Here is a 10,567-nt window from a genome sequence, read left to right as displayed (position 1 = left end):
ATAAAATTGAAATTAAGTTAATCTGATAATGTGTTATGTGTCCCATAGCACATACATCACCTTGCCAGCCCGTGTCAGAAAGATCTAGGTCAAAAGATCTTGTTCTGCCGATATTAGGGATGTGTTAAAAACTTCTTTTTTGGACAATTCAGATATTCAGCAAAAGTCTGCAGATCATTGCCGTAAACAGTGTCAAATGCACTCTTGCGTTCCCCTCAAAATGCCCGGCCCCCTCGGCCTCTGCGGTCTGAGGCAGCTCCCCGTGAGGTGGGCGTGAAGAGTGAGGCCCACAGCCCTGGCCATGCTGCTGGGGCGTCCCAAGCTGGAGGTTCCCAGGCTGCTGCAGGATGGGCTCCGTGCTGGCTTCCAACCTCCAGCAGCTCAGGTTGCCGGCTCAGCCCCTCCAGGTTCAAAGGCCTTTGGCCTCATCTGGAACTGTCCCCTATGGCCCATGGGTCTTTAGGATGCTTTATCATTTCATCTCCTGAGCGTGTGGTACCTTCCCGCGCTTCCAGTCTGGCTCCTGAGGAGTGTATGGTCGGTGGTCATTTGCATACACGGGGGACATCCTTCTTCTGAGCCTGACATCTTGGTGGCTTTTTTTCTCTGTCCAGGAAGGTGGCTGCACCACGGCTGTGTGTCACCACGGCTGTGTGTCACCATGGCTGTGTGTCACCACTGCTTCCTCGGCAGCTCACTCAGGGTTTGAGAGGCTCAGCCTCCCTCTTATATCAAGGTTTCCAATATGTTAAATAAAAATGCCGAAACAGGCTAACAAGAATTGTGACTTTTTTTTTTATAGTTATGTTGAAGAAAATGATGCTTTTAATACGAAACGTCACATTTTGTTGATTTTTATACACGACAAAAGTATGGTTTAAAAATATCTGACTGATGTGAAATATCAAAAGTTTTATAGCAAAACAATGTAACTTTAAACATTGATAATCATGACTATTAGAAGGATGTCGTGACGTATGAGAATGTCATGACTACTATGATTTAAATCATTGCTACATTCTATTCATAATCTATTGATTACATTCTAAAAAGAGACAAAAATGTCCCATCACGGAAGGAAGTGTCACATAATATAAAGTTGCTAATTACAAGATAATTATAGGAAATGTAGAAAATATTAATTTATAGTGCCTTAGAGACAGTCTGGGTCTGGGAAATTAAAATTAAATGATGATATCTTTCCGCTCTCTCACTTTATCTTTGCTAGAAGCAAAAGTTTAAAATTGAGGCTCTTTATGACTGTGTGACGTAAGATAAATGGACTCCCCGACTCCCCTCTCCTCCTCTCTGCCAGCACCCCGCCTGGTCCCCTACAGCGCTGCAGCCAAGGCCCAACTGGGCAGTCCCTGGATGCAGAAGGCCTATAGCTTTATGACTGTGTCTGTGGCAGGGGTATGTCCCAGTGGAGAAGCCTGGGCACCACACCATCTCTGGGTCCCCACCATTTGCAAGCACCTGGCTCTCAGTCTGCTTTCTTCCCAGCAGCCAATCCCTGTTTCCCTTTTGCTTTCCCTCAGACTAATGGAACAATTTGCCAGCAGAGGGGGGAAATATCTGGGAATTTACATCTCCCTGGGGGGCAATCCTTAGGAGAATTGACTGGTTCAGAGGTTTAAATACCCCAGCTCTCTTGCCCCTGATTGGATCAACTCTGAGACTAATATTGTCTTCAGGGCTTACTTTCGAGACTTTCCTTGACATCGCACCTTTACTTGGCCTACTTTCCTTCCTGGTCCCACTTCTCTACTCTATTACCACTTTGCCTAGGAATCGCTCCTAATAAAGTACTTTCACCTGCATCTTCTCACTGCTTCTGGAGATCTCAACCTATGACAGGAACTTAACCTCGTAACTTACTGTGTGACTTTGGACAAGTTACTCGTCCTATAGGAATCTGTTTCTTTATCTGCAAAATTGAGATAGACACACCAACCTTAGAGTGCCATTGGAAGCATTAGAGACCATGCATATAAAATATCTGGCACAGCGGCAGCTCCAGTAGATGCCAGCACTATCAGCTATTTCCTCAAGGCCGTTAGGCTCGTTCCCCCCGGACATTGACAATGTTCTCTATGGTTGGAGCAAGCTGGCACTATAAGAAGTGAGTCCAGTTAATTATTGTCCTAGGACTGAGCCCACGTCCCTCGTCAGCTTAAATGGGTCTGAGCAATTCAGCTGTATGCTTTTAAAACCCTTAGCACAAAAGAACATGATTTGGGGTGTGGATGCTGGGAGAGGATTCAGGATTTGATCTTGATCCCTCTCAGGGTTGTATCCTGACCATGGAAATCTTGAGGGGTTTTGATACAGGGTTTACTCTGATGAGAGAGACCCTGCCTCATTTAGGTCTACTGCTGTGTTTTGGAGCCTGTTTGGGGCTGGGCGTTGGTGCCAGGCTGTCAGGGCAGGGTTCCCTCCGGGGAGGCTAGGCCAGAATGAGAATCAAATGATCCCATATACAGGAAGTTATCAGCACTTCCATGTTATGTGCACTATCATGTAGGCAAATCCAAGTTAAGTCATTTCCTTTCTCAAGCCAGAGAGTTGTAGGGACCTGATACTGTGACAACCACTCTCATGCTTCTGTCCCCCGCTGTTTCATTTTCTCTACTTCATTTCCCTCATTTCATTCTTCCTAAACATAAACTATAATTCTTGCAGGTCAACTGCCCGGAAGCGTCTATTCCCTGAGGTCTTACACATCTGCTTTGGGTGGCTGCCACAACTCCCAAAGAAGTCCCCTTTGCTGTTAATTGTAAATGCACATGGCGTAAATAACAATTTAAAATGAGTCAGAGATTGGGACTTCCCTGGCAGTCCAGCGGTTAGGACTCCGCGTTTCCACGGCAAAGGGCGCGGGTTCAATCCCTAGTAGGGGAACTAAGACCCTGAATGCCGCGTGGCGTGGCCAAAAAATAAAATAAAATGAAATGAGTCAGAGATGGCCTGATAAAATCATATGCACTGGCCCGAGGAGATGGTGCTCAGGAAGGAGGCTGGCTGGGCAGGTGGTGGAGAGGGTTCCCCGGGTGTGAGAGGTGAGGACGGCAGGGCGGTGTGCCTGAGCGTAGAGAGTTGTCTCAGCGACAGTCCTGGCTGGATCCTGGGGGCAGAGCCTGGAGAGCACAGGTGCACGTTGTGGCCTTACATGCAAAGCTTAAGGGAGATGGCCCTTGCTGGCCTGCGAGTGAGCAGGGAGACGCAGCAGCAGAGGGAAGCGGGGTCTGACTCCAAGACTGTCACCGTGAGCAAGGGGTCCTCTGCCAGCACTGCTTCCTCTTGGGAACAAAGCTCCATGGTTTAACAGCAGAAGTCTCCTGGGAGGAAGTCTCTAGGTAAACAGGAGTTGGGGGAGATTGGTACAGCGAACTCCTCCCACCTAGAATTCTCCTTTTAGGAAGGGCTCTTTGAGAAGTTGTAATGACTATATTGTGAGCCCCCCACATTCCTCTCACCCTAGTAAGGTAGGTTTGTCCTCCGAGGAAGGGTATGCCAGATGATATCCTGTGGCAAAGGGAACCTGCAGAGGAGTGCAGGGGTGGAGCTTCATTCACAAGTCTAAGCAGAGCATGCTGAGGACAAACGCACCGGGAGCCATTTGTTTAGAGCAGCGAGGATGTGCCTCCATCCCCCAGCCCTCGACATCTGAGGCTCGGCCTCCCGAGACAGGTTACAACCCGCAGCGTGAGTCTCCTTCCTGCGCTCCGCGAAGATTAAGCATTCAGTTTCAGGTCACAACTGCGAAAGTGCACCCGAGATACACACCACCTTGCCATGACTGACTTGGGGCAAAGGGTCAGTGAAAGCAGTCAAAACCAGGAGAGGGTTCCTATTTCCTCCAGGGACATTAACAAAGGGAGCGCTGTTGCCAAAGGATATAATAACGAACGCCAATCAGTCCTGGAAGCACAGCTCAAGTTACTAAGCCTGAAGCTGATGGAGGCCGTCACAGCCCCGTCCACTGCCGTGTGTACACAACACGCACCACACCTGTCCAGTCACCCTGTTTGCCCAAAACACTAACTGGCCCTTCCTTGGTTCCTCCTCCTCATCCATAACCCTGTGCATTGCACATGTACAGTCAGGCCCTGCCCTGCTTTATCTCCAGGGGCACGTGTTTGTTGTTACTAAATCGTGTTTTTCATGGAAACATGGGCAGGCACGGATTACTTCCTGTTTCCCAAACTTCCACGCATCCACCTGGCAGCGCTGGTTCTGCTCTGAGCCCCCTTCTTCTCACTCACATGAAGCCACCAGATTGGTTAACAGCATGTCTGGGCAAATCATTCTTATCCATTAGCTGAGCGTTTTCAGACACACCCTTGTTGTCCTCAGACTGAGGGACCGGTTACCTTTAGGAGGGAGGTACAGCTGCCAAACAACAAGGTCTCTACGAAGAGGCCCCATTGTTTATTTTATGCCCGGGTCCACAGTGAGCAGAAAGTTGGCACAGTACAGTGCTGCGGAATCGGTGTCTCTGTTAGTTACCCTGTTGGCACAGTACAGTGCTGCAGAATCGGTGTCTCTGTTAGTTACCCTGAGGCTGCTAATGGGCAGAGTTTCTTCCTTCGGCATCCTCTGGGGAAGGCCTGGGCTCTCTCCGACACTCGCCGGGGGATGTGGCCCTCAGGGCAGGAAGTGGACAGCCCTGCTCCAGCCTCGACTCCACGAGCACTCATCCTACAGCTGCTGGAGGAGACCAAGGCTGTGGTACGGGCTACATGGGACGCTGTTCAGGGAAAATCTTTGGGGATGAGCTGGTCTGTATTCTGAGGTGTCAGCACGAGCTCAGTTCAGGGCAAAGACAGTCTCAAAATGACTTGGCGTCCCTTTTTAAGTCTCTCCATAGTGGACTCTCCCGGTGGTGCTGTGTCGGATTGACTAGCTGTGGCCTTTTCCCAACTCTGTTCTGCTGGGGCTGCTGACCATCTTAGAGGACGGGGTCTGGGGAGTTGTCCAGGGGCCTCCATGGCCCTTCCTTGGCCGCTTTGTGATAGTCCTATGCTGGGTTTACAGAAACCAGATGGGGAAAGATGAAGGAATCTGCTGTGTGAGCATCTCCCAGGTCAGGCCTTTGTGGCTACTGCTGCTTCCTGGGAACTTGCAGCTTGGTGGGAATTCAGCTCTGGCAATGGTGTCTGCAGGAGAGGTTGCTGAGGGACCCCTACAGCATCTTATCAAACCCATACTAGATTCTATAGTGTCCCTTTATGAGATGGGAAAATGGGTGGGAAAAATATACAGTGTGTGCTTTACACCTAAACTGACTCCTAGAAATGGCATCATAATACATCCTGGCACCAACTGATGGAATGGAAATTCACTTCCCACGAGAACAGCGTTATTTTCCGGAGATATATCCCTGAATAAAGACTTGGGTAAAGTGCAGCTCTAGTGACCTGTGTGTCTTGCAACACCCTTTGAAATCAGTACTCACTTGTTCCTAGTGCCATCTTCCTACTTTGCTCCGTTGTTCCTGACACCAGCACCTGACCTGATTCCCCTTTTCTTTATCCTACAGATTCTGCTTACTCATGACTTTCATTTACTCTGGTGTCCATCTCGGATGGTTCTTAATATCTCAGGGCTGCTATGTATTGTTTTCTCTGTGTCTTTACATATTTACCAACTACTGTCAATTCCCAAGTGTTCTCTCTCTTTCTCTCTCTCTTGAGTCTAGATGTTCCCAGAGAATCTCCTTGGACCAGTTAGCCATCATCTTTCTTCTTGACATGTCTAGCTTAGAGACTGTCAGCCAATTTAAAGTTTGCTCTTAGCTATTCTTAGGTCAGGTTCCTGATTTATTACTATTGGTTAAAACAGTGGAACTCATTTGGGGTGATTTTTGCTGAAGTAACCCATTAGAAGGACATTGTGGGTATGTCAGGCTTTCTGAGGTTTGGTGTGACCAATACACTAATTCCTCCTTTCAACAGGCTGACTCAAAACTTTATTAACATGCTTTTAGCACAGTACACACTTCACTGGAAACTGATGCAGTCAAATTGCCCTTTGAGAGGATTGTTACATGAGACAATGGCCAGGACAGGCATAGTTGACTAGGACCTGAAAAAATTAATAGGGCAGAGAATGCAAAACTTGGGAAACTAGAGGAGGGCAGGTAGTTAAATCATGTGTGTAACCCAACTGTTCTGGTTATTTACTGCGACCACACAAATCATCCCAAAAGTCAGTGGCATCCAGCAACCCCCATTTTATGATACGCTCAGATTCTGTGGGGCAGGAATTTGGATAGGAGACAGTGGGGCATGGCTTGTGTCTGCTCTATAATATCTGGGGCCTCATCTGAGATTGATTAGCACAGCTGGGGATAGGAATCACCTGGAGATTTCATGTAAACGACTGGTGCCTGGGCTGGGATGACTGGAAGGGTGGGCTCAGCTGGGACTGTCATCCAGAGCACTTATGCAAGGCTTGCCTCTCTGCAAGGCTCAGGATTCCAAGAGTAAGCCAGCAAGCAAGGCAGAATCCCATGACATTGCATGACCTAACCTTGGAAGTCATGTAACATCCCTTCCACCATACTCCATTGGTCAAAGCAGCACAAGCCCACTCAGATTCATGGGGAGAGGATATAAACCCCACTTCTCAATGGGAGGAATGTCAAGAAATTGGTGGCCTTGTCTTAAGAAGGCCACACCGAGGATCAATTTTCTCTTTCCCTTAAGGATTGCCTCCCTCTGGTATTCTTGAGAAAGGGAAGTTCTCTCAGTTCAGCTCCCAAATTGTCCACAAAACAACCAGCTGCTCCTCCATAAAGTGTGTCTTTTCCAGCTCCCCTGAAGGTCACTGCTCCCCTTGCTGAGGATCTTGGTGTCCAATAATGGATTGTGGTTTCAATGTTGTAATTCTGCTACCTCCACAACGGCCTGCATGGAGAGGGAAGGCAACATAGGGTAGGCCCTGTCTCTTACATCCCTTGGCAAAAGCATGATCCACATTTGTGTGGATTCATCATATTTTGTGAAACACTGAGAGAACCAAAAGGAATGGCAATATATAAAGAAAGTCATTTGAAACTACATTATGGTCCTGACTCAGCCCAGATTACAAAGGAAGTCTCCAAAGGGTTAACAGGGAGTAGATCACATGTGTCTGCCCTCATGTCTTCCCTCATCTCTTTGAGAACCTCCTTTATAAAATCTGCATTATAATCTTCATTCGCTTTTTGAGAAATTCCAACTCTACCCATGAAGTTGTTTTGAGTTTGAACTCAAACTCAAGAGATTGAGTTCTCTTTCTCTAATAGTATATTTCCTTAAGTTGGAGTTATTCAGTCCATAGTGATACACAAGGGAACTCCAGAGGGATAGTCCACCACTATCACCAGAGTGGGCTTGGGTTCTCCAGATTCCTTCCATTGGTGTTCTGAGTCTCAGAGACACACTCGGGAATGATTCATCCAGTCCACATGGAGGCATCCCCATCAATGTGAGTTAGAGATCCATCTCGTATTTTTCTTATTGTCTTGCTGGTAATTGTTCGAACACACACATAGGCCTTTCAAGAATAAATATTTATTCTTAAAGGCATTCGAGGTTAAAAGCCTAAGAAGAGGAAATATCGTCCTAATGGTCCCAGAATTTGCATGACCTCTCTGAGTATAGGGATTAGATTTCATTTCTTATCCCTTCCGCACTCTCCTTTCCAAGTTGTGTTCTCCGAGACTGCAGGAAATTAGAAATTGACCTGTTGTTAACCATGTACAGTTTTATACATAAGACCTGGCTGAAACTTTGAAATTATGCTTTTAAAGTCTCAAATAAACCCTCAGAAAAGGGCAACTTCTCAGTCAGCTTCTGTTAGGGAGCAGGGAGTGGAGTAGGTCTGAGGTGGGGCTGGCTTCATTCCTTAGAGTCTGAAGGAGTTAGTTGGCAGCAGTGCCAGGGGCCTGGCGGTTCAGCTCTGTAGCATGAAGCCAGCTGGTGGCAACAGATTTCGGCCCAGATTCATAGCCTGGCCTTCTGAAAAGCCAGTTCTGCTCTAGGCAAGAAGGCCATTCATGAGCAGATTCAACAGCCCTGTTCTTCCAGAAATATTGACTTTATATGTCACCAAACCAAGAGCCCAACCCTACAGAGACTAGTGTTTAGGAGAGTAGTATAGATTCTCCTAACCCTGCTCTTTGCTCCCCTTGGGCACACAGTGAGAATTCCTCTCCTTTCTCAGTGCTTTTATTTCTCTCTGTCTGCCTGGAGACAGTCCCTGGCCAGAGCAGCTGGGTTTCAGCCTCCCCATGTCTGCGTCCTCCCACGTCACCTCCCTCTGTGGTCTTGTCAATTCAGTTCTGATTTCCCATTTGTCTCCTCCCTTTCCACTTCCTAAAACATAACTTCTGTATTTGCTGCTTGCTTCAACTCTGTTCTTCTAGTACTTAAGCCAATACTTTGAGCTCCTTTCTAAGTCTCCAAACTCCTTTCCTTCCATCCAAGTCTTCAGAGTCACATGTCCTCTGGCTTTTAGAATGTTTTTAGCACATAATCAATGTTATCATTCATTTATTAGATTTTGAAGTTTCTAGTTGGCTATTGAACCAGCATGAACATTAATGGTCAAAAGTAACTATAATTACTGAGATTCCCACTATGGCCCTAGCAGGATGTCCCAAGTTGTTAGGTTGTAAGAACCATACTGACTTTGTAATGAATCTTTGTAATGAATTGAATACGTTACAGTATGTTCAAGGTAAACCTCCTGAGATTAATTTACTCATTAACTTATTTTCATTTCATGCTTAAACCATAAATAACGTCAATCTTAGAGAACCACATTTTGATAGTTAGAGCTTTTGTTGGAAATGAAAGAGCTTTCATCTTCAGTAAATGGGATAGACTTCCATGTGAATGTAAAATGTGATAATCATATTTATATATATTTTTGACATGCTAACACTCTCAATCATTTTTATTATAGTTTAGGTGTAGTAAAAAAAAAATAAACATTCCCCAAAATGAGCTTGAAGAAACATTCTTCAGGAACTCTCTTCTGAAATCTTAATCATGCTGCACTCCTGCTTGTTTTCCAGATTCTGAAAGAGTCTGTTCCCCTTTGGAGACTGCTTTTTTTCCATCTCTCTTTGCCTGGCCAACTCCTGGCCGTCTCCCGGGACTCAAGATACCTGACATTCTCAGGCAGACTTTTCTGACTTACCCCTGCTCCTCTCCTAAGGCTTGATATCATAATACCTTGTACTTTATATCAACGATTCTGGTTGTGATTGAACATGAGGGCAAGGACTGCCCGCTGCTGCTCATCACACCTGTATTCCCAGTGCCTAGACCAGCACCTGGAAAAAAGCACAAACAAATATATATTGAATGATTTAGATGAATAATTAAATGACCCAGTTGATATTTGAATGAATGAGTGCATAGATGGGAACTGTAAGAAATGATTATAAGAAATGTCATGGCTTAAACCAATTCTCATTGAAAACAGGCTTATCTCATTTGCTGCACATAATCATTATAATGAACATCATTTGATTTCTTTTTTATTTGGTTGATAACTTATGTAACTTTCAATTTGTAACCATGAAATTGGGTCTTCAACTTTAGGCTACATAACAGTGTCCCATACAAAAACCACAAATAGTACTGAACTTCCCCTTTGACCTTTAACAGTCCAGATTTCTACTTCTATTTCTACCTATGTGGGTGCAAATCTCTGTCCTCCATGTGGGCAGTAGCAGAGGTCCTAGGTGAGGTTGCAGGCCTTGTCATCTAGAGCTGACTTAACTGCTGCTCTTGCTTGGGTCAATGGCATTTCTGTTAATGGATTCCCTGTTGACCCAACCTCAGTCCCAAGACCCTTCTCTCCCACCCATCTCCATGCTAAAGAATGGAAAAGCTATCTACCTGCTTTCTCAGCCTGCCTCAAAGCTAGGCTTTGCTTTGAGGCTGAGCTGGGAGAATGAGATACAAGAAGACCTTTTGTTGGTTGTTAGCATTCCTGACAAAAGGGACCAATGTTTCTAATGGCAACATCTTTTTTTTTTTTTTTGCCTTGAATGTGGACATGATGGGTAGAGATGTAGCAAACATCTTGCAATAGTGGGGCAATAAGCTAATGCTCTAAGGATAGTGGAGCAGATGGTAAAAAGAGCCTGGGTTCTTAACATAGTGACCAGCTCTGGACATTATCACATAATAAGAAATCCTAAGGTAGGCAAGGTAAATCCCTGCTTGTTTAAGCCTGCATTAGTTGGTCTTGCTATTAATTGCAGCCCAAAGCATACCTCACTGATAGAGCTAAATAGGCTATTTTTAGTCTGCTTCTTAATCTAAATCTAACTATACCCTTTATCTAAATCTAATCTTAATTTAAATATAAATGCTTTAAGAAGGGGCCCTTCTGATGAGATCAAAAACAGCCATTTATGAAGACACTATTCGAGATATTTATAAATCTAAGAATGACTTGGCCCTTTCATCTTACTTCATGGCAAAAAAATAAGCCTCCTGCTATGTCTCTCAGATTTTATCACATAAAAAGCTTTCAGGAATGTGACTCATTTTTCAGAAAA

This window comes from Eschrichtius robustus, chromosome 2, assembly GCF_028021215.1.
Source record: "Eschrichtius robustus isolate mEscRob2 chromosome 2, mEscRob2.pri, whole genome shotgun sequence".
In the NCBI taxonomy this organism is placed as follows: domain Eukaryota; kingdom Metazoa; phylum Chordata; class Mammalia; order Artiodactyla; family Eschrichtiidae; genus Eschrichtius; species Eschrichtius robustus.
This window is presented reverse-complemented; position numbering follows the sequence as displayed.